Source organism: Lissotriton helveticus, chromosome 11 (genome assembly GCF_964261635.1).
Source record: "Lissotriton helveticus chromosome 11, aLisHel1.1, whole genome shotgun sequence".
In the NCBI taxonomy this organism is placed as follows: domain Eukaryota; kingdom Metazoa; phylum Chordata; class Amphibia; order Caudata; family Salamandridae; genus Lissotriton; species Lissotriton helveticus.
Window position 1 is genome coordinate 725,465,443 of NC_136072.1, and position 24,050 is coordinate 725,489,492.

Consider the following 24,050-nt stretch of genomic DNA (forward strand, 5'->3'; position numbering starts at 1 on the left):
TTTTCTCAATTCGTCTCAATCTCTTTTCAGCCGTTTTCATATACCACCGACGCCTCACATGGAAAGGTGACAACATAGGCTTTCTTGCCTCGTTGGCACCAGAGTAGATCTTCCATGCTCATGGAGAAGGATGAGTTTTTGCTCTTATTTAATGCCTCCAGAAACAGTGAAAGGGGTGCCTGGCAGGCAAACCGCCTCTGATCCCCAAGCCATATTACCAAGTTTGATCTGGACCTAAATTCCCCTCTTTAAAAATGCAAATGAATGCATCCTTAAGGAAACAATGGTCCCAGAATGCATACGGGAAGTTTTGAGGTTTAAAAAATTTATTTTAGCGGCGTGTCCTAGCGGTCCAACAGGGTGGACATGCTTTAGACAAGATCCTGCAGCCTCACAGTAATCCGTCTAACATCCTGCACGTTTTTCGGCCGTCATGCGGAGCCACATTCTGGGTAAATGCTCCTAGTTCCTGGTGGCCCCCGGCGTACCCCGCCCGGAGACGCCCAGACGACTAGGAGAGACTGCGGCCCTCTGATCCTCGCCCTTGCGTGAGTGGCCTTGTAGTGGAGTTACGGTGCACATCGGCGTGCTGTGGTGAATGCCGCATCGTCTTGCTGCCCACCGGTAGCGGTGTATTGAAGGTAGGGAGTAACATCTGGTCCATGGAGCCTGACGAGATCCGGCGGCTGCGTCCAGCCACCTCTCCTCACTTGCTGCCGAGGGCACTAGATGAAATCCGGCGGTCATGTCGGGCAACAGCGTGCCCCCTTCCACCCGGTCAGGCCGCACTACCTAGTGAGCCCAATGAGTCTCGGCTGTTGCATCGAGCCGCGGCATGCCATTGTCCAACCCGTGTGCAAGATACTGTGCAGAGGTGGGTGTCTCTGCCATCGGCGGCTCACTCTACACTCAGATTGCCGGTGGCCGCATATCTGTGGGTGCGGCCTGACAAACGTGGGCGGCAGAGGCCTGGCGATCCTTGTCCTGTGTGAGAGGCGATGTGTCCATGCAGGGCCATGAGTGTCGCAATGGCATACCATTGCCGCTGGAGGTGTGGGGCCGGCGGCTGTGAGACAGCCCCTGCTGCAAGTGGCCTGGTGGGATTCAGCGGCCATTTCGGGCCGCGGCATGCCTACACCTACTCCGGGCAGCCTGCAGCAGCGTGGTGGCTGACGACTCTGCAGCCTTGGGTAGCACCTAACACTATCGGCCCACTGGCGCCCGCCAAGCAAATGTTGGATGGCCGGGGGTGACATTGGGCCCCTGCGCAAGATCAGCTGAAGCTCTACATTCTGGGAGGCCAGTTTTGAGGTGAGCTGGGGACAAAACACCATACTCCTGCACCTACACTCCCGGGCCTGTGGTCTTGGGGTGGCCATAGACTGTTGAGATCCCGCACCCAAGAGGGGCCCTGTAGCGTGTGTGTGTGCTTCACTGACTAGGCCATTTGAGTAACCAAAAGGCCACGTGAGGGTGGTGCTTCGGTGCCCTGTCTGCCAGGGGGTGTGCACATCGTACCTTTATCGGAAGCTGAGGAAAAAGACCGATTGAACGAGGGCGCCTTACCTGGTGCTGTGGTCCCTGCCTCTTTGATCCCCCTATATTGCAGGTGATCTGTGCCCTTTCTATCATCCTGACAGGATCTATACTTCTATACTTATCCTTTAACTCCACGTTCGGGGAAGCCTACAACGAAAGCCATACACCTGCACCATGACTAAAGATGTACCCAGACGTGACGGCCCAGCAGAGTACCATAGATAAATATGCTGGCGCAGCTGCACAGGGCCCAATCATGAGCAGCCCACTGCTGTCTATGCCAGACAACGCCGCCATATTAGCTACCATAACACAATCCAGAGAAATGCTGGAGGCCAAGATTGGGGCCGTCGGATCAGACGTCCTGCTCCTCAGGCAGGATTTGCGCAATGCTGAACAGCGAATAACTGAGGCAGAGTCCAGGATATCGACAGTTGACACTTCAGAGGAAGGTCTCCGCCTTGGAATCCGTCGCGAAAGGCCTGGCCACGCGAGCGGAAGACACTGAGGGCGCGCCCGCCGAAACATCCTCCGCTTTGTAGGGTTCATTGAGGGCTGTGAGGGCGGCGACACGGCAGACTTCCTGACTAAATGGCTGGCGGACTGGCTCCCCCTACCCGGTCTCGTGCCACCCTGCTTCGTCATTAAACGTGCTCATCGAGCGCCGCTACTGAAGTCACCGCTGGGTGCTCGTCCTAGACCCCTGATTACACGCTTCCCAAATTTCAAAAACCGGGATTTCATCCTGCAACAACCTAGATCCCCTCCTTTTCTCCTTTCAAAAGATCATATTTCCAGACTACGCAATGCTTTTCCAGCAGCGCCTGCAGTCCTTCACTGAGGCGAAAGCCAAATTGCGCCATCTTAAGATTCAATACTCCTTGCTGGTATGGCCAGGCTCCAAGTATCCTACAAAGAGCGGACACACTTCTTTTATTCCCCTGAGGAGGTGTTCGCGTGGACAGATGAGAATATAAAGCTCAGGCCGCACACACAGCCCAGACTGGATTTGTTCTCTTTTTTATCGTCATGGGTTGCCCCGGGTCCACGGAGGGCAACGCCAACGGTCATTATCCAAGAAACGCTCCAAATCTTGCAACAAATCACATGTCTGACCCACAGGAATTACAGCATGAAAGACACTTCACTTGCCACTCATCGCAATGAGTGATCTAGATGCCATTGTGGACGGCACAGTGATATGGGCTGCACCTTTTAATGCTCTCCCTTGGACCTTAAGACATCGCTGTTTCTAGGGGAAGCCGTTTAGGGGTCCGTTGGCTGGGAGCTGCTCTATTAGAACAGCTATATCAGATAAGGTTAAAAGAGACTTCCATGCTTAATGCGCTTTGGTTTTGTCATTGTTACGGGCTCGGTGTATGGCCAGTCGCTTGTCCTGGCATGTATATACGCCCCTCACATGGAACCTGATGGAACGCTTGATAAAGCCAAGGGTAGAGATTCTCCCGGGGCTGACCCTAGTCGGGGGGTGATTGGAATTGCACAATATGCCTTTCTATAAACAGGTGGTGCAGTGCAAGAAATATAGCCAAGCCCAGTGACTCAAAACTGGGGTCCACGGTGCAGGGACTTGATTGGGTGGACACTTGGAGGCAACTCCATCCTACTGAACAGGGTTACACTTATTTCTCTAGCGCCCATGGGTCCTTCTCCCACATAGACTACATCTTCTTGTCAGTTGCTCACCTACATAGACTTGTGGCGGCCGAAATACTGCCCTGGGCCTTTTGGATCATTCCCCACTACAACTAGACCTGCGACTAGGCACCAAACACCCCCCCTTCTGCTGGCGCCTATCACCGTGGCTCCTATAAGATGATAAATATAGTTCACATATGCACAATGCCCTCACAGAATATTTCTCGCATAATACTGTGTCCGTTGGATTGCCTGCTGTTGTGTGGTAGGCAATGAAGCCTACCCTTCGGGGATAGATATTGCTTACTGCACGGTGCAGCGTAAGCTGCCTCTGGAATAATTGATGCAGCTGCAGGCCCAGCTACTGGCTGCAGAGCGCGCGTAGATAGGCGAACCGACTCGTCTCGCATATACAATTACTCCATACTCAAAAGGTGTACACCAGTGAGCTGCTAGACTAGGCTCGGGTGGCCTGGCTGGCTACCTGCAGCAGAATATACCGGAGGGGGGGCGCAATTAGAGCGCTTTACTACACAGTCTGTGTCAAAGAGGTCTCTGCCTCATCTCGAGCCTGTGTGATCCCTTTGGGAGGGTCCTCACGGATCCCCTACATATAGCCGCATGCTTTGCGGACTATTATGCGGAGCTATATGCCCCCCTGGGAGACTAGATCACCACGGTTAGTTCAGACTTTTATTGATGACTTGCCTCCGCACGCCCTCACAGACCCTGTACGGGACGACCTAGATGCCCCAAATACAACTGAGGAGATACATGAAGCACTGTCTGAGATGCGCTGGGGCAAGGTGCTCGGCCCAAATGGCTTTCCATGCGAAATCCATAAGAAGTAGCAATCTATACTCACTGCTCCTTACCTTGCCACACCTCCATGCTGCTCTAGACAACCAGTCTCTTCCAGTGGATTGGTGTCCCGCTGAGATAGTAGTATTCCTAAAGCCGGGCTGGCCCCCTGAACTTCACTCTTCGTGTCGCCCAATATCACTCCTCAACGTGGAGGCAAAGCTACTTGCCAAGATCATAGGTAAACGCCTAGTCCCACACATCTGATCTGGTCCATTCAGACCGGGTGGGCTTCATGCTGGGCCGCGCCACGCGACATAATCTTCGACACACACACAATGCTATTGCTTGGGTGGACCGTCTGGGCGAACCAGCTGCTCTACTGCTTGCAGACATAGATAGGACCTTTGACTCCTTGAGGTGGACATATCTCTCTGCACTCCTCAGTCGTCTTAATATTCTGGTCTCCTGAAATATATCCAACCTCTCTATATGGATATCACTGTCTCTGTCCGTGTGGCGGACACCATCTCACAAACCTTTCCTATTGGGTGTGGCACCCGTCAGGGCTACCCTCTCTCTCTCTCCATATCTCTTTGCACTTGCTATGGAGCCTCTTGCGGCATGGTTGGGGATAGATGCACAGATCTGTGGGTTTGAGTGGCCTGGGGCAACGTCCGACCGCATAGCCCTATATGCGGTACGACATATTATTCTTCCCTACGCGACCTGACCGATCTGGACCCAGACTCCTCAGGATCATACAGATCTTTGACACATCTGGGCTATATATGAACTGCCGTAAGTCTGATCTGTGGTCCATGCGCAATGCAGGCCCTCTGGGCCCCTGGTCCGATGAGGTGACGATGGTACAGGATGGTTTTAAATATCTGTGGGTCTCTCTGGCTGCCTCACAGCCCCTGTCCTGGGAAAGAAACCTAGCCCCACTGTGGGTGCAAATTAAGGAACAGACTCTCTCCTAGTCACATCTGCCACACTCTCTATTCGGTAGGTCCGCCATTTCCAAGATGATCTTCCTGCCCCGCATATTATTTCGACTCCAAAACCACCCATATCTGATAGCACCTGGTTGGTTCACACGACTAAACTCTACTCTTTGGCATTTCCTTTGGGGGGCAGCTCTGGTGGCAAATGAGGACATGCTTTCAATCAACCTATTGCGGTGGATTGTCAACACCGGCAGTCCAGGCATGCTATGCAACCTTGTACCTTCTCATACTAAATAATTGGTGGTACGGAGATAGTTCAGACCCTGCATATGCAGTCGAGTGATGGCTGATACAATCCACTATGCGGGCCCGACCCGAAAAGCTTTGCCACCAGGGACCGCCACCGCCTTTCAACTATGGCAACGCATGCTCTGGCAGCTAGGATGGTGGGGCAGGATAACAAAAGAGGCTCCCCTCTGGCACAATGGCCTCATGCCGTAGCTCGCTGAGCTACCTGGCTTCTCGCGAAGAGAGGCTATAGGAATCTCCACCGTGGGAGACGTCCTTCATGGTAAGACCCTGAAGTCCTTTCTGGAAGTACAGCAAGAATATGCGATGCCTCAGTCGCAATTTTACCAATATCTTCAATTCCGCCATGCCTTTTTTCTTTATCTCGCACTCCAGTAGACCATACCTGACTATAGTCTTTTTAAGACAAAAGTATTCATGGGAGAACATAAGATTACCAAAATCTATTGCACAGTTGTCACGAATAGCCACACAATGCTGTCTAAAACACTGGAGGCCTGGCAGACTGACTTGGGCCCCTTGGATGATGAGGACTGGACTGAGGCGCTGGCATCTCCACAAGGTGCCGCCATAGCGACTCAATTACGATACATACAGTTTAAGTACCTGCATAGAGTCGATTACACTAGATATCGGCTCTGGGGGGCTGGGCTTAATGCTTCTCCACTCTGCTTGCGATGACAGGTGGCCGAGGGTACCCTCATCCACACCATATGGCTATTGACATCACTCTGAGGGTTCTGGCACGGTGTTATTGCAGGTTTGCTGCAGGTTTTTGGCTGGGACATCCCTCATTCACCCAGATTAACTCTTCTGCGGATTTGGCTACAAAATTTCGACATTATAGTATTTACTGTGTATATTTTGCTATATATGTTGCTGTTATGGTATCTGGCCTTGAAAGGCATATTTTGACTGTTGAAAATAAAATTTGGCTTTGAAAAATATATATATATTTTAAGCAGATATGCTCTTGCAAATGCCCCCCCACCCGAGTGCTCAAAGTCTTCCTAGGATTATGGATAAATTAATATTTTCTCAATTAAAGAACTTGACGGATTTCCGCTACTCCTCATTCAGACAGGTGGTTAGCAGCCCAGGCATTAAGTTAGAAGAGTTTTTGTGGTGGTGTTTTTATAATCCACGGAGAACAGTGTACATACATGAAAACTCTGTTTATCTGCTGCATTTGATACAGTGACCACTCCATCCCTTCAGTGATTTGTTTTAGTCACCTTTGTAAATGGCATTCTGACGTTCTTGGCTGTGCTTTACTCTTTTTTTTGCCACCTATTCACAAAGTATTACTGTTGTTTTCTATTGCTGTTGTGTAAAGATGGCACAAATCAAGGTATTGAATAGTAAAGTCTTGTAGGACTTGGCCCTTTTTTCTGATAGATACATCTGCCAGTGGATTCCTCACCTTGTGAATATCCCTCTGCGTCAGCAGCATTCGGAAATTCTTTTTGTTGCTTCGCGCCGACGTGGACGATGTCACAGAGGCACGGCATCGCGCGCGACTCCGCTGACGTCACCGACACCATAATAGGCCCACGCCGGCGTGATGACATCAGTTCCCTTTTTTCCGCGTCATCGACGCTAACGGTTTTCTAGGGATCGACAGTAGCTTTGTAGTAACTTTGTTACTCTGTAGTTATTTTCTCTGTTTCATTGTCTTCTGTGGTGATGTCTTCGAAGAAGACTGGATTTAAGGCCTGCGGGGAATGTGGCAAGACTGTCCATTACTGACCCGCATGAGTGCTGCGTCTGGTGTCTGAGCTCCGACCATGACGTCGAGGATTGCCCATCTTGCAAAAAGATGACTCCGAAGGCCCTTTGGGAGAGGGAGACGAAGCTCCTCGTTGCAAAGCTTAAAAGTAAGAAAGATAAGAAGACTTCGAAGTCACGGTCTCGGCGTTCGAGGTCGAGGTCTCGATTGAGGTCGCACTCGGAGTCGTCTTCTGCTCATGCTTCAAAGTCCTCTAGGCTGCCTGCTCAAAGAAGTCTGCGGGTGCTTTTCCGCAGGTTCCTGGGGAAAAAGAGTCCAGGAAGCAAGATCAAGCAGCCAAGAAGGTCTTCTCCTCAGCCAGCATAGCATTAAAATCTACTAATGCAACTTGTCTGATGGGACGATATATCCATGCCTTGATGGATTCCGTGAAGCAGTTAGTGCCAAAAATTCCTGAGGTGGATAGAAAGGACTTTCAGGAAGTAATTTCGGACACTCAGGCTGCTGCGAGACAAGTGATTCAGAGTGGGCTGGACACGGCTGATTCGGTGGCGAGAGTCATGGGCTCTTCGGTGGCCACTAGAAGAGCTGCATGGTTAAAGTCATCGGAATTCTCTTGCAGATGTTCAGTCTGCTTTGATGGACTTGCCCTTTGATGGGTCAGGATTGTTTGGCAAGAAGGCTGACGCTGCTTTAGAACGTTTCAAAGACAGCAGGGCCACAGCGAAATCTTTAGGTCTTCAGACCAGGGGTACTACTGGAAGGCGATTCAGAGGATTTGGCAGGTCTTCCTTTCGTTCCTACAAAACATCACAGCAGCAGCCGCAACAACAGCAAAATACGCTGTACAAGTCGTACAGAGGCAGACAGCGAGCTCGTCCTAGAGATAGTCAAGCCTCCTCCTCTTCCCCTTCCCAGCCCCCTACCACTGCAGCAAAGCAGCCCTAGATCCGCCATTCCGGATCATGTGGGCACAGTGGGGGGCCGCTTACCTATTTTCTACTAGATTGGGAATTGATTACATCAAATCTTTGGGTTCTCAATCTCGTGGAGAATGGGTATGCTCTTCCCTTTCGGGAGTTTTCCCCTAATTACCCTCCTTGCCAGGGTTATTGTTCGGAGGACCATCTGCTGCTCCTGCAGGAAGAAGTCCTTGCTCTGTTCAGAAAGGGTGCGATAGAGGTGGTTCCAGAGCAGGAGAGCGGTCAGGGATGCTACTCCCGGTATTTCCTGATACCCAAGAAGGATGGCAGGCTCCGTCCAATCCTTGATCTTAGGATCTTGAACCTTTACCTGAAGCAGGAGAAGTTCAAGATGCTCACACTTGCACAGGTTCTTCAAGCGCTGCTGGAAGAAGACTGGATGGTGTCGATCGACTTGCAGTATGCGTATTTTCATATCCCAATCCTGAAGTCGCACAGAAAGTATCTCCGTTTCATGTTTGGATTGCAACACTATCAGTTTGCGGTCCTTCTGTTTGGTCTTACTACTGCGCCTCGAGTCTTCACCAAGGTGATGGCTGTGGTGGCAGCATATCTCAGACGGTCGCAGATACCGGTATTCCCGTATCTGGCCGATTTGGCTGATCAAATCAGAATCTCCAGAGATAGTGCTCCATCATCTGCAAGAGACAACTCAGTTGTTGCACAGGTTGGGTTTTTCGATAAATGTACCCAAATCTCACCTGGTGCCCTCCCAGCGCAACCTGTTCATAGGTGCGGTACTGGACACTACTGTGTGTTGTGCATTCCCTCCTCCTCAAAAGATTCGCGACATACAGGAAATTATTCATTTATTTTTCAATGGAGCGGTTGTTCCAGTCCTGAAGGTCCATCGCCTGCTAGGTCTGATGGCTTTTTGCATTCTGTTGGTCAACCATGCACGCTGGCACATGAGGGCACTCCAGTGGTGTCTCCGCAGGCAGTGGTATCAGCACGGCGGAGATCTCTGGGAGTCAGTGAGGATCTCGAGAGAAACTGCAGCGGATCGGTCTTGGTGGAGCGTGGAAGGCAATCTGTCTCAAGGAAAGCCTTTTCAACTTCCTCCATCGGTGGCCACATTGATAACAGATGCGTCCACTCTAGGGTGGGGTGCTCATCTGGGGGACCTGGAGATTAAGGGTCTTTGGTCTCCAGAGGAAAGGTTGCTTCACATCAACCTTCTGGAATTGCGGGCGATACGTCTGGCGCTCAAGGCCTTCCTCCCTTCCCTTCGCGGTCAGTCAGTTCAGGTCCTGACGGACAACACAGCCGCGATGTGGTATGTCAACAAGCAGGGAGGAGTGGGGTCGCAGTGTCTCTGCAGAGAGGCTCTGCGTCTCTGGTCCTGGGTTCAGGACAATCAGATTTGTCTGATGGCAAATCATCTGGCCGGAGTTCTGAACGTTCATGCAGACAGTCTCCGCCGACCACGAGTGGAGGCTTCATCCAAAGGTAGTTAGTCACGTCTTTTGGACGTGGGGGACTCCTCAGGTGGACCTGTTTGCCACTCGCGAGAATGCTCACTGCCTGTCATTCTGCAGCCTCCAGTTTCCGATGCAGGGAGCCTTGGGGGTCACGTTTCAGTTGAGTTGGGACTCGCAACTCCTTTACGCGTTTCCTCCCATACCTTTATTTATTTATTTATTTATTTTGAAAGTTTTATATAGCGCAAACAAGATCTTTGCAGATATCAGTGCGCTTTACAAAGATGGGGGGTAAGAACAGGAGAGTGCATAACAGGCATTTGGGCATAGCGTAATTGTAGGTAAAAAGTGAGGTAAGGTAGGTACATGAGGGAGCATAGTCAAAGAGGTAAGTCAATAATATAAATAGTACAAATAAGATCAAAAAAAAAAAATAGTAGTTCAAGTGTATTTAGCCATGAGGATAGCTTTTACTTCTTTCCTAAAAAGTGTAGTGGAGGAGATGAGCCTGGTTTCAGGAGGGACCGAGTTCCAGATCCTGGGTGCCATTCCTGAGAAGGAGCGTTTATAAGTTTTTTCCTTCCGGAATCTTCGAGGCTTCAGCAGAAGATTGTTTGTGCTTCTAGTGGTTCTAGAGCCGCCAGAGATTGTCAGCTTCTGAGTGAGGTAGCCGGGTGAGTTCAGGTGTACAGCCTTGTGCGTCATACAGGCGATTTTCAGATGAATTCTGGCTTCAAAAGGCAACCAGTTCAGGGATTTAAAGTCAGGGGAAATATGCGAGTGTTTTTTTGATCCAGTGATGAGTCTCGTTGCAGCGTTTAGAGAAGCTCTTAGGGGTGCAGTTGTAGTTAGGGGGAGTCCGCAGAGGGCGATGCTGCCGTATTCTGTGCGAGGGATGACTAGTGCTTGTACTGCAGTTTGGAAGTCTTTGGCTGGGAGGAAGGGTTTGAGTTTCCTTAAGGTATTGATTTGGAAGTTCGCTCCCTTAGTTGCCTTGCTGATATGCTGCTGCATGTTGAGATTGGCGTCAAGTGTTATGTCTAAAGATTTTGCTGAGTCCACGATGGTAGGTTCGACATTGAGTGCAGTTAGGTGCTTAAGCCAAGTTTGAGTGCTAGAGATTTTCGCGGGAAGTGAGATCAGAAGGAACTCAGTTTTCAGAGCATTGAGTTTGATGTGATTATCGGCAAGCCATGATTGGGTGCTTCTGATCGTTGAGTTCAGGTGCAGAATGTCTTTGGGGGATTGTAATTTGAGATATAGTTGGGTGTCATCGGCGTACATGTGAAAGTGTATATTGGATGCTTGTAACAAGGTGGTGAGAGGTTCCATAACTAGGTTGAACAATGTTGGGGATAGGGAGGATCCTTGGGGGACGCCTAACGATACAGGTACTGGAGAGGACATCAAGTTGTTGCTCTTGAATTTCTGAGACCGGTTGTGTAGAAAGGAAGTGAACCACTTGAGAACTGTCCCAGATAGACCCATTCTTGTGTTTAATAGTTGAGTAGGTTCTCATGTTTAACGGTGTCGAATGCTGAAGAGAGATCAAGAAGGATGAGGAGGCAGGTATCGTTTTGATCTAAGATTTGGAGGGCGTCGTCAATTATGTGAGTCATAGCAGTTTCTGTACTGTGTCCTGCTCGGAAGCCTGATTGATGAGGGTTGAGGAGATCAAACTGATCTATGTGTTTAGTCAATTGCAGTTGTACGCATTTTTCCAACAGTTTGGCGAGAGTGGGGATATTGGTAATAGGACGGTAATTGTTTAGATCAGTGGGGTCGGCTGTTGGCTTCTTTAGTAGAGGTGTGACTTGTCCAACTTTGAGGGAGTCAGGGATGGTTCCTTGTTGAAGTGAGCTGTTAAAAATTTTAGTCCAGAGTGGGAGGAGCAAGGGGGTAAAGTCTTTTACAGCGTTGGCAGGAAGGGGGTCAGTGAGGTGATTGGATGGTTTCAAGGTGTTGAGCAGTCTGCCAATTTCTTCTTCAGAGTAGGTGCCAAAGGAGGACCATGTAGCAATGATTTTTGGTTCAGTGGGTGCTATGCGGTGGGGTTTGGAGTAAAGGCTTGCGTCAATGAGGAGATCGCTCCTTATGTTGTCAGTTTTTTGGTTAAAGAAAGCAGAGAAGTCTTCACAGGAAGGTGTATCACCCATAGTGCTGAGTGATTAGGGTTGTTCCTTGGATTGTGTTCTGATTAGCTCAAACAGTTTTCTTGGACGGTTTTTTGCTTGGTCGAGCTGGAGGCTGAAGAAATCTGATTTTGAGCGTTTTATTTTCCTGAAGTAGGCATTTCTCTTTTTCTTCAGAGTTTTTAGGTGCAGTGCAGAGGGAGCTGATCTCCAGGTGCGCTCTGCCATTAGCATGGCCCGTCTATCTTCATTGAGACTCCCGTCGTACCATGGGTTGGAGATCTTAGTGGAGACTCTTTTCAGTTGCATGGGTGCAGCCTCATTAATTATTGAGGTCATAGCGTTGAGATAGTGGTCAGTCAAGGATTGAACGTCCATAGCGCCGGTAGGGGGCAGTAGGAGATTGCAGCTGTTAGGGGATAAAGAGTTTGGGTTGAGTTTCTTCAGGTCTCTTTTCCATACTTTGGGCTTGGAGGATTGAACCGGTTTAAGTTTAACTTTTTCATTGATGAAGAATGTGACAATATGATGATCTGACCAGTCACAGGGTTGGATTGACTCAAGTTGAATAGAGTCTTCTTCGGAGATGATAAGGTCGAGGATAGAGCCTTTGTCATGGGTCGGACTGTTGCATATTTGGGTGAGGTCAAGAGCGTTGAGAAAGTTTTTGAGGCTATTTACCACTGTGTCACTGCGATCATTCCAATGGAGATTGTAGTCGCCAAGGAAAATTTGAGTGTTTTTCCGTCCTGAGTTGGTTGAGATTGTGTCCATGAGTTGTTGGGAGAAGGTGAGGTGACCTTTGATTCCTCGGGTTCTGAGGAAGATACGCCAAGACCGGGCCCAAGTCATATTGATCGCCCCGGATTGGCCAAGAAGGGTGTGGTACACAGATCTTCTCCACCTCTCCTTGTGCCCGCCGCTCCGTCTCCCTCATAGGGCAGATCTCCTCTCCCAGATGGAGGGGCAGGTTCTACACCCCCACCTCCAGACCTTACACCTTCATGCCTGAAGATTGAGCGGGGCAACCTGATTTCTTTTTCTCTCCTGCACGATGTGGTGGATGTCATCTTATCGGCCAGGCGTGACTCCACCAAGTCCATTTATTCTTATAGATGGTCTAAATTTGTTGCTTGGTGCGGGGAGAAGTCCGTTGACGCTTTAAGGGCTCGTTTGTCCAATATACTTCAATTTGCACTTTCCTTGGCCCAGCAGGGTTTTGCGGTGGCAACTATCAAAGGTTATTTGTCGGCCTTATCGGCTTTCCTTTGTTTGCCGGACCAGCCCTCTTTGTTTAAATCTCCTATTGTATTACGTTTCATTAAGGGCCTTACCAATACATTTTCTCCTACACCTTTTATTGTACTTAATGGGACTTGAACCTTGTTCTTACGTTCTTGATGGGTTCTCCTTTTGAACCTTTACACACATTGAACCTCAACACATGTTGAGACTTTTGTCTTTTAAGACTATTTTTCTGGTGGCAATTACCTCGGCAAGGAGCTTCAAGCTCTTAGTTCAAAGCCCCCATTTTTATCCATTCATGCTGAAAGAATTGTTCTCCGGACCAGGACTGCTTTTCTGCCTAAGGTGGTAACTCCTTTCCATCGGGGCAGTCCGTTACCCTCCCTACCTTTTATCCTCCCCCTCACCCTTCCAAGGAGGAGGAGAGACTTCACCGCTTGGACCCTAAGAGGGCGGTGAGCTTTTACCTGGACAGGACACGAGAGTTCAGGTTGGATGACCAGCTGTTTGTTGGTTTTGCTGGCTGCAAGAAGGGGAAGGCGGTGCACAAGCGCACGCTCTCGAGATGTATTGTCCTCTGCATTAAGATCTGCTACGCCCGGCGGGTAAGGAACCTACAGAGGGTATAAGAGCTCACTCTACTAGAGCAAAGTCATCAACATCTGCTTTGTCTAGGGGTGTTCCTGTTGAGGACATTTGTAGAGCGGCGACTTGGGCCTCCCTCCACACTTTCGCGAAGCATTACTGCTTGGATACCGAAGTGAGGAGGGAGGGCCACTTTGCGCGCGCTGTCCTCCAGGATTTTCTGGTATAGGAGAGTGGACACCCTCCTCCGGGAGTGGGGACTGCTGTGGGACTCTATTCACAAGGTGAGGAATCCACTGGCAGATGTATCCATCAGAAGAACAAGTTACTTACCTTCGGTAACGCTTTTTCTGGTAGATACAATATCTGCCTGTGGATTCCTCACTGACCCACCCGCCTCCCCGTTGTCCACTCTTCTATACTTGAGTTGTTGTATTGTATATATTTTTATTGTCAAAGGAAATGTTTATTATGTTTTAATTTCCTACATTGGTTTCACACTGTGTGTTATCTTGACATTTGTGTACTGTGTATACTTCTGCTGTCATCCGTCCGTTCGTGTGCCTCGAAGGCACGGAAAAAAAGGCGGAACTGATGTGGGCGTGGGCCTATTATGGTGTCGGTGACGTCAGCGGAGTCGCGCGCGATGCCGTGCCTTTGTGACGACGTCGGCGCAAAGCTACAAAAAGAATTTCCGAATGCTGCTGACGCAGGGGGATATTCACAAGGTGAGGAATCCACAGGCAGATATTGTATCTACCAGAAAAAGCGTTACCGAAGGCAAGTAACTTGTTCTTCAGGGTCTACCCTGAACTTTTTGCCTTCCTCCTGTATTTTGTCTGACCTGTTTTTGTTGGTTTAATGACTCTGGGCACTTTACCACTGCTGATCAGTGCTAACGTGCATATGCTCTCCCTATTGTAAATTGATGTATGGATTAGTGATTCCATTATTGGCTGGTTTGGTTTACTTGTCAGACCCTAGTACAGTGTACCTGGTGTGCCCAGGGCTGGTAATCCAAATGCTGCGAGTGGGCTTGCAGCACTGGTTGTGCCACCCACAGAAGCAGCCTGTAAAAATGTGTCTAAGGCCTGCCATTGCAGAGCCTGTGTGCAGTCTGGTACTGCCATGTTGACTGGGCAAGTGCACCCACTTGGCAGTCCCTAAACTTCCCTTGTCTTCATATCAGACACCCCTATGGTAGTCCCATGGGCAGGGTGCATTGTAAGTATAAGGTAGGACATGCCCTGGTGTGTGTGGCATGTCCTAATAGTGAATTACATACATTTTTGTTTTTCACTATTGCAAGGCTACCTGTTATCCATAGGCCAGAATGGGCGGTTAGATTATTACATTTTATAATCCTAACTGACTCAGGGAAAACAGTAGAAATTCGAGTTTAGTATGCCTGGACTCGGAATGATAAAATACATCTTTTAGTGAAGTTGGTTTTAACATTCTGTGTTTGAAAATACCACTTTTAGAAAGTAGGTATTTTCTTGCCTAATCTTTCAAGCCTGCCTCTGCTAGGTTGTGTATTCTTTGTCTGGAGTTTGTGAGTGACAGGGCTGGGGAATTCCAGGAGACAGAATGAGTCAGCCCAGTGGTGAATAGAGAGATCTGCATCTAGATGGATAGGGCTGTGCCTGCCTTCCACAATGCTGACTCCACCTCCTGGGGTGTGGCTGACGTCTCTGCCCTGCACAGTGAAAAAAGAGAAGGAATCCTGTCAACAGAGTGCACTAGTACTGGTTTGGACTGGGCAAAGGCCCCTCTGCCCTCAGAGGACAAATGATTTTGGGGTATCAATATTGGGACCCTGATACCAAGAGTTGTTGCCTGCACAGCGACTGGTGGACACCGTGAGGTGCAACGCCTCGCTACACCGACTCGTACTGGTCTGACCGACGCAGTCACGGTTGCTGACTTCGAGTCCTGTGACTGCATCGGAGTTGGGCACTGCCTCACACGCTTCGCGACTCACAGCCTGACTCGTACCGATGTCCGGACTGATCGACGCCAGCTCCCGACCTCTGGCTCTGTCGCCGCACCGCAAGCTGGAAGCACCGCAACGAAGCACCGTCTCACCCTGCAACGCGCGCCTTAGACCCACCGACTAGGTCAACGGGCCGCTGCCTGCACCGCATCGAGGGACATCGCGTCCTGCAACGTTTTCTTTTCTGCACCATGACGAACACTGGAACCGGCTTGCACGCACGTGCCGGCCGCATCAAGTAAAAGGTACTGTGACCGAGTCAGTCGACATTTGAGTGGGGCAGGACTGACGTGGTCAGCTAGATTTGTTAGACTGTGTCATTTCAGCAACGCTGTAGCTGGACAGGGCTACCGTCTCGCACAGAACTGTTATTTAAGCCTTTTTAACAAGAACTCTTGATTGCTAATAGTATTGTGGATTATTCTTATTGTTTTTGGTCTTGTGGTAATTCTATATAAAAGATAATGAATTTTTATAAATATACAACCTGTGTGGTGTCCATTTGTAGTGTTGTCACTGCATTAGTGTATGTGTTCACAAATGCTTTACACACTGCTTCTGAGAGAAGCCTGTCTGCTTGTGCCAAGCTACCAAGGGGGTGAGCAGGGGTTTATTTTAGGAGTGTACCCCCTTACCCTGACTAGAGGAGAGGGTCCATATTTGTCACAGGTACCTACCTGTGCCAACTAGAGACCCCCAATTCTAACAAGTCTTTATTCAGGAACAAGCAGGTATGAGTCACCACAACGACAGTCCAACACCAACTGAATGTCAGACTCCTATTCTAGAATCTAGCAATGCAGTATGCTTCCAGTTACCATGACACTGGAAGCATCATAGCAAGGATGTCACATTTCTCGTTACAATAAATTAAAGAACTAAAAGATATAATATATAATAAAAGCAATGCAGTACTGAAAGTAACCACAGTGCATAGGAAAGATAAATGTGTGTAAGCACAATTAACATCACAATAATATCACCCTACCCCCTTCTTATACAATATTCAATGTTACATAGCATAACTTCTATATTTTACAGGTACATTCACTGCTCTTCCCACACATGTTCTTATTATAGCACTACAAGAAGATTGTGCAGCACATACATTGGTATGTCTTCCATGAGAAACAGAATGTATAGGAATAGTCAACTTTCTTCATTTCAGTAACATCATCCCCCATCCAATTCATGGATGATGATTTGTTTACATTACCAGAAACCGGAAAGATGTGATCATCATTGTATTTAGCCAATCTACTGTGATGCCATATTTTATTATCGCTTCATTTGGCTGCTTTAGTAGAAGTGTTTAAAACATTCAGGGGTGCAGAATATCTACTTTCCCCTTTTTTCACTTTCGTACCAAGCTTTATTTTAACCAGATCTCCAACTTTCAGGTCACCTTCCTTACTGCAATGTTTATTTTCAAAATTACTTCTATAGAATTCATGTATTTTTCGTATATTCGAGCGAACAACAGCAGGTGACCATTTTCCACACACACTCTTACAACTCCATGCTACATTGTCACTCGTAAACGGTTCTCTGCCTCTTAAAACCCTAAATGGACTAGAACTTGTACAAGTAGGAGTAATCCTATTTGAATCATACTTCTCAGTAATTTTAATTTCAGGCCAATGAGTAGTTATCAATAACAACAAGGATATGTTTAATACCCTGATCATCCACGATTGGATGTAACCAATCAATACTTAAATCTTCCCAAGGATGATCTGGTATATGTCTGCTACACATACTAGGTTTGAATACATGCTGGCTCTTGTCAGAATTATTGCAAATTGAGCTATGTTTCACTTAATTCTCAGTCTTTCATTGCCAGGCCACCAGTAATTCATTTTTATCTTACTTTTGAGTTTAACGATCACTAGATGGCCTTCGTGGTTGATTTCCAAAATGTTTAAACGTAATTTCGACTGTGCAACAATTCTTTCACCTCTACATAGGTAGTTATTATCATCAATAGATAATTCTTATTTAATTTCCCACATTGCTTTGAGCTCACCTTGTAGATCATTTTTGTTCGGCCAACCACTGATTACATAACTGGCAGCATCATTTAAAATGTTATCGTGTTCATATTCTGTGTCGCAATCTTTTTTGGAAATAGCATTGGCAGAGCCATTAACAATGGGCACATTAAAGTCATCCCAATCCGAACACACAGTATTTTGTTCAGGTAACGGTGATCTACTGAGATAATTAGCCACTTGGTTTCTTTTCCCTGGTACGTATTCAACCTCCTAATTAAATTACAATAACTTTAAACTCATCCTTGCTAGTCTAGGAGTGGCTTTGAGTGTGCCTTCAGGTGTTAATACTTTTAGTAACGGTTTGTGATCAGTGTGCAGTGTGAATTTTGTCCTTCAAACAAACTGTCTAAACTTCTCCATAGCCCAGACTGTGGCCAACATCTCCTTTTAAATAACTGAAAATTTCTGCTCTGCCTTGGATAGTGAACGAGATGCAAAAGCAATTGTTACTTTCACCCCATCTTCATTAACTTGAGACAATACTGCTCTGAGTCCCTTTCCACTAGCATCTGATACGATACGAACAGATAATAATGAAAAAGGATAACAAAACCACCATGCCATTGATGGGGTAGTGTCCATTAGCGAAGAACAAATATGAACTGGTAGTAGGGACTGCATTCTTGACTATAATATTGGAACAAAAATAAATAGCAACGGAAGCCCTGCTTCTTGGTATTTATAAATTGGTCTAGGTATGCCGGTTTTAATAGGTTAGATAGGTTTTAAAAGGATTTTGTTTTGTTTTTAGTTAAAAAGTCAGCAACACTGTATACTTTTGTATGAAATCACTTTTATATAATCTTCTTGAAATCTTTTGCAAAAAATAATCATTTTTACAATAAAGAGAATATAAGTTCTTTCGATATTGTATGGTTTTTATTAACTGAAACATAGATTTTTTTCACTTTTTTTCACTTTCACTGTGGGCAAGAGCAACAAACGCTTGTAACGGAAAGGCAGAAACGAATTCCTTTCTAATCATATCAAAATCTTCCTGAAGTTCAGCATTCCAATAAAATTCTTGTTTCACTTTGAGTAATTGTCTAAGGTTATGTTTTTGTAGCAACATTTTGTACATATTTTGAGTAAAATTCCGCTAACCCAAGAGAGGATCTTATATCATCTTTTGATTTTGGAACTGGGGCATTGCAGAGATCAATTTTTTCTTTGGAGAAATTCCGTCACCACCTACTTCATGCCCTAAATAAGTAACTGAATTCAGTCCAAACGTAATTTTTTTTTAACTCAGCAGTTAGTACCTTCTTAGCTAAAATACTTCACACCATAGTGAGTCGATCATCATGTTCTTTCTGGTCACGTCCCATAATTAATATATCGTCTTGAAAGTACGTTACCCCTTTTTGATTTTTAGGTCTCGCCTGTCGATGCGCATGCGCATCGAGCTTGCGAGACTATTGGGGCTTAAACAGTCTTTAACCAACTTGCAAGGAATCGTGGCGATTCCTTGCAGTGCCCGTGAAATTGAAGCTTAATGCGCATGCGCTTAAAAGCGCGTGCTCATGCCCCCAGCCGCCTGCCTACCCCTGCTGCTTTCACACCCTCTCGCCGTCTGTTCCCCTGCTGCGTCATCAAAGGCTTTCACGGCGGCCGGCCATGCTTTCAGTTTCACTGCCGGCCGGCCGTGTAAAGTGCACTTCAAAGGCCGCTCTCCCTGCTCCGCCCCCTGTAAGTGCTCTTGTTTTACTCGTTTACTTGTTTTTCGAACATTTCTCCCACCCGTCTTCCTTCTCTGTAATCCATCCCGCCCCCTCCAGCTACACGTTCTTTGTTTCCCAGCCTCTTGTTTAACTTATCCCATCCCCTTACTGTTTCTTCTACCCTGTCCCTGTTTTTCCTGCCACCTCCTATACGTGCCCCATCCCCCTTCCCCACTACAGAGCGCCCAAAGCAAAGAACCATTTGCCACCCCCTCCCTGCTGCTGCTCTTCCCAGCGCGTGCACTACACCCCCTTCTCCCAACGCTCTCAGCTCCTTGGCGCAGGTCACGGCTGAGCACACAAGCAACAGACCCTCTGTATTGTCCGTTTGATGCTGGCCTCTGGCTTTCCGTCTCACTTGTTATGTTTCATTGCCTGCTTACTCCTGTTTATTTAATCTTTTAAACTATCTACACTTCTAAACTCCTGCTACATTAACGTTTTAAATTACAAATTAAAGCTTCCCCGTGCGTTTTAACCTCTATAGAATCAGAAAGATTTGCCTGCCTGTTTCTTTTATGTTTTCACCTACCTCTCTGTTTATTAAATATCCTCCTTCCCCACATGGTTTCGCAGGTTTGCTGTTAATATAGTTTTACATCATAAATATTTGCTTTCCCGTCCTGGTTCATTTGTGTCCTCCGGCATAAAAACTTTGTCTGCATGTTTCTCTTTAATTTCCACTGCAGCCAGGTAATTTCTCATGTTTCCTGTTGATTTAAACTTTTACATTATAAACATTGTATTTCCGGTTACAGGTCCTCCTCCTCACAATACCAAAGCAGTGCCTGCATCTTTTCTTAACTTTGAAGCCTTTGCTGCATCTTTTGTTATTGTTTTTACTACTCTCTGGGCTCTTCAACCACCAATCTGCGCCTCTTCTGTTTATCACGTCATTTGTGCCCTACATATTCATTAAAGATGGACATACCTGCTATGTCGTACGCCCGTTTACTCCTAAACATAACACATTATAAATCACAGCCCTTGCCGCCCGGTTTCCACTCCATCCATCCCTCCCCCCACTCCATCATCCCCCCCACTCCATCCATCCATCCCCCCACTCCATCCATCCCCCCCACTCCATCCATCCCACTCCATCCATCCATCCATCCCACTCCATCCATCCATCCATCCCACTCCATCCCACTCCATCCATCCATCCATCCATCCCACTCCATCCATCAATCCCCCACTCCATCCATCCCCCACTCCATCCATACATCCCCCCACTCCATCCATCCATCCATTCCCCACTCCATCCATCCATCCATCCCACTTCATCCATCCATCCATCCATCCATCCCACTCCATCCATCCATCCATCCCACTCCATCCATCCATCCATCCATCCATCCATCCATCCATCTCCATCCATCCATCCCCCACTCCATCCATCCATCCCCCACTCCATCCATCCATCCATCCATCCCCCACTCCATCCATCCATCCCCCCACTCCATCCTTCCATCCCACCACTCCATCCATCCATCCCACTCCATCCATCCATCCCACTCCATCCATCCATCCCCCCACTCCATCCATCCATCCCCCCACGCAACACCACTCACACACGCAACGCCACTCACACACGCAACGCCACTCACACACGCAACGCCACTCACACACGCAACGCCACTCACACACGCAACGCCACTCACACACGCAACGCATCCACGCAACCCCACTCATCCACGCAACCCCACTCATCCACGCAACGCCACTCATCCACGCAACGCCACTCATCCACGCAACGCCACTCATCCATTTGCAAAACGAAAAACGTCAAACTCTTCTATTGCGAGACCTATTGCATTTTCAATGCTTGTTTAAAAGTTTATGCATGAGCCTTTGAAAAACTGCAGCTGCCGAATCTAATCCAAACTGCATTCTAATAAAGCGGTAACATCCAAAGGGCGTTATGAACGCATTAAGATTTTTACTAGACTCATGTAGTTGGATTTGATGGTATGCAGAGGTTAGATCTCTTGTAGAAAACCATTTTACACCTTTAGATTGGGCTAACAGTTCGTCAGTTCTGGGTAAGGGAAATTTATCCACAAGAATGTTCTTTTAATTAAGTCCCTCAAGTCAATACATAAATGCAAACGGACATCCGGTTTGCTCGCTGTGACCAATTGGGCCAACCACTCTGCACTCTCGATAGGTTCAATTACACCCTTCTTTTCTAATGCATATAGATCTGCCATGACACCATCTCTGACGCTAATTGGAATGTTCCTATGTTTGTGACTTACCAGAATTGCATTATTGTTCAACACAATTTTGTGTGTGAACACTTCAAGCTTCCAAACTTCTCATGAAAAAACTGTGGGAAATTACTTGACAAGATTTTCAACAATTTGCTTGTCATTATCATCTAAAAGCATTACCTGCTCTACAGTTTTAGTATTGAGTATAATGCCTAGGGCTCCCTGGTCAATCCAACCCAAAACTGAAGGTCCTTTTTCAGCTACATATAACTTGCCTGGTGCTTTTCTATCTTTAATTTGAAAGGTCCCTTCAATAAATCCGACCATGGGAATTTTTTTTCCTCCTGTGAATGTAACAGGTTGTATATCAGGCGGTTCAAACGTTTTGCATAATGTGTTAGCAAACAATTTATCCCACACATTACATTGAATGATGGTATAGGGAGAACCAGAATCGGTTACTATTTGTAAAAGTACACCTCCAATCGTTATGTCACACACAGGTTTCTTTTTTGATTTAACAGTTACATTTAAAACCACATTCTCCGGGTAACATTTATCTTCTATGCGCAATATTCCAGCATCACTAAAGGAATCCATGTGATTATTACCTTCTATGGTTTTATCTTCAATACATCCTACAATTTTCTTGCTACCTCTATTTATCCTTCTCCTGCAAACCTTTGTGAAATGGCCAAATTTCCCACAATAAGTGCATTTGGACCCCAAGGCAGGACACTGTTTATCGTTAGCAAAATGTCCATTGTAACCACCTCTATAACATATAGATCCTTTGTTTTCTAATTCACTTTTGATAGAAGACATATACTTCTTGCTTGAATCTCGGACAGCTTGTTTATCACTTAAAATTGCATCTGTTCTGCTATGAGAAACTTTACCCACAAGACCCTCCTTATTGTTTTTCAAGGCTACCGTATCACATCTTTTTGACATCTCGGCTTTTTTTATAATTGCGAATATTTCATTGAATGGTGCATTGCCACACACCCATAATTTTTCTTGGATAGAGGAATTATTTGAGTGCATGACCAGATGGTCTCTTATGAAACTATCATGCAGGGTACCAAATTCACAGTTTATAGCTAATTTTTTTAAGGAGGAGACATAGTCTTCAACATATTCAGATTTGTTTTGCTTTCTCTGAAGAAATTCATATCTATTCATACCAAGATAAACCTTGGGATGATAATGAGTCTAAGTCTTCAAAAGCTTCCAAGAATACATTTGCATTCTCCGTGGGTCTTGCCTTCTTTTCCATCTGATAATAAACTCTAGAACCTCCAGGACCTAAACTGTGCAAAAGCATTTTTTTCTTTCTAGATGGTGTTAACTCATCATCATTTTCCTCTTCTAAGGCAGATATATAATTTAAGAAATAATCTTTCCAGTCAGACCACTTGAATAATGGTTCACCTGGACGGGGTAAAAATGGTACTGGTGGAACTAATCCGCACCCTTGAGATGCCATTTATGTAGTGTGCTATATAACCAAGTGTAATCACAAGTAAAATACAATGTTATTACTGTATGCTTAAATTATTATATTGTCTACTGTTGCAGTAAAACTTGCTTAAATACCAGAGTAAGGTGTACACAGTGTTTGTATGAAGATTACCCAAATCTCTGAAGTGGTGTTGTTGTATAAGTACTGTAAGTTATGGTGTGCACATCACCAAGTGTGCGATCTCCTTAAGTAAAGTATTTCTTCCCTTGGAATATTTTAATTATAATGGATAGGATATGCGATGGCCATATCACCGACGAGAAAGAGGAGAGGAGAAAAAAAATGTTTGTAATATAATTACATTAAAAGTACCGTGTACCCAGATCCAATGATGATTGGCTAGCCGTTTGTCCTGCTCTTTGTTGAAATAAGCTCTCTCTGCGATAAACACTTCCGGCAGGATTTTGAGAATAAGCCAGACGTTAAGATGTCCGCTATGCCGGGTCACGTAGCGTTGCCTCACTTAAGGGTGTGCGTGGTTCAGAATGGGTAGCACACGTCATAGCACGAATAGAAGCACCATTCGGAAGAAGACGCTCTGCAGCAGTTGAAGATTCGGGTGAAGACGCTTCGCCAAGACGAACTCACCGGTAGAATCCTTGAAGATTAGAAACCGGTGTCTTTTGAATGATGCAGCACGAACGAGGCTTCTTCCAACAGTTACTTAAGATAAGAATTCATTGTTCCTTGAACGTACCGTAGAACCATCGTCACTCTGGATACATTCAGTAAATTCCAAATATCCAAAGCACTCAATCTGTATAAGGCACAGGAGAAGTACAGTCCACTTCTCAAGTTCTCAAAGAAATAGCATTGACTTTAAGCAATTGGTCTTCTTAGATGAGGAACAATATTGGCGGCATTCCCTTGCAATATAGCGTATCTCTGTTAAAAACCTCATCATTGAAAGTACGCCAACTGTAGTAGCTGGGTGATCTCCAAGATCGCAAAGATCAAATCTTCAATTAACATGACGAGTGCCTACCACTGCTTGTTCCTAATCTCAGCCATCCATTGCCGCCAAAGTGTAAAGATGGCACGAATCGAGGTGATGAATAGTAAAGTCTTTATTCAGGAACAAGCAGGTACAAGTCACCACGACAGTCCAACACCAACTGACTGTCACACTCCTCCTATTCTAGAATCCAGCTATTCATTATGCTTCCAGTTACCATGACACTGGAAGTA

General features: G+C 46.6%; 1 protein-coding gene across 3 annotated transcripts in view; it reads left to right on the forward strand.

Annotated features, from left to right (window-relative positions):
* The window catches only part of CDCA2 (cell division cycle associated 2), a 484,453-nt gene that overhangs the window by 170,363 nt on the left and 290,040 nt on the right, over nt 1–24,050 (forward strand). The window lies entirely within an intron of this gene.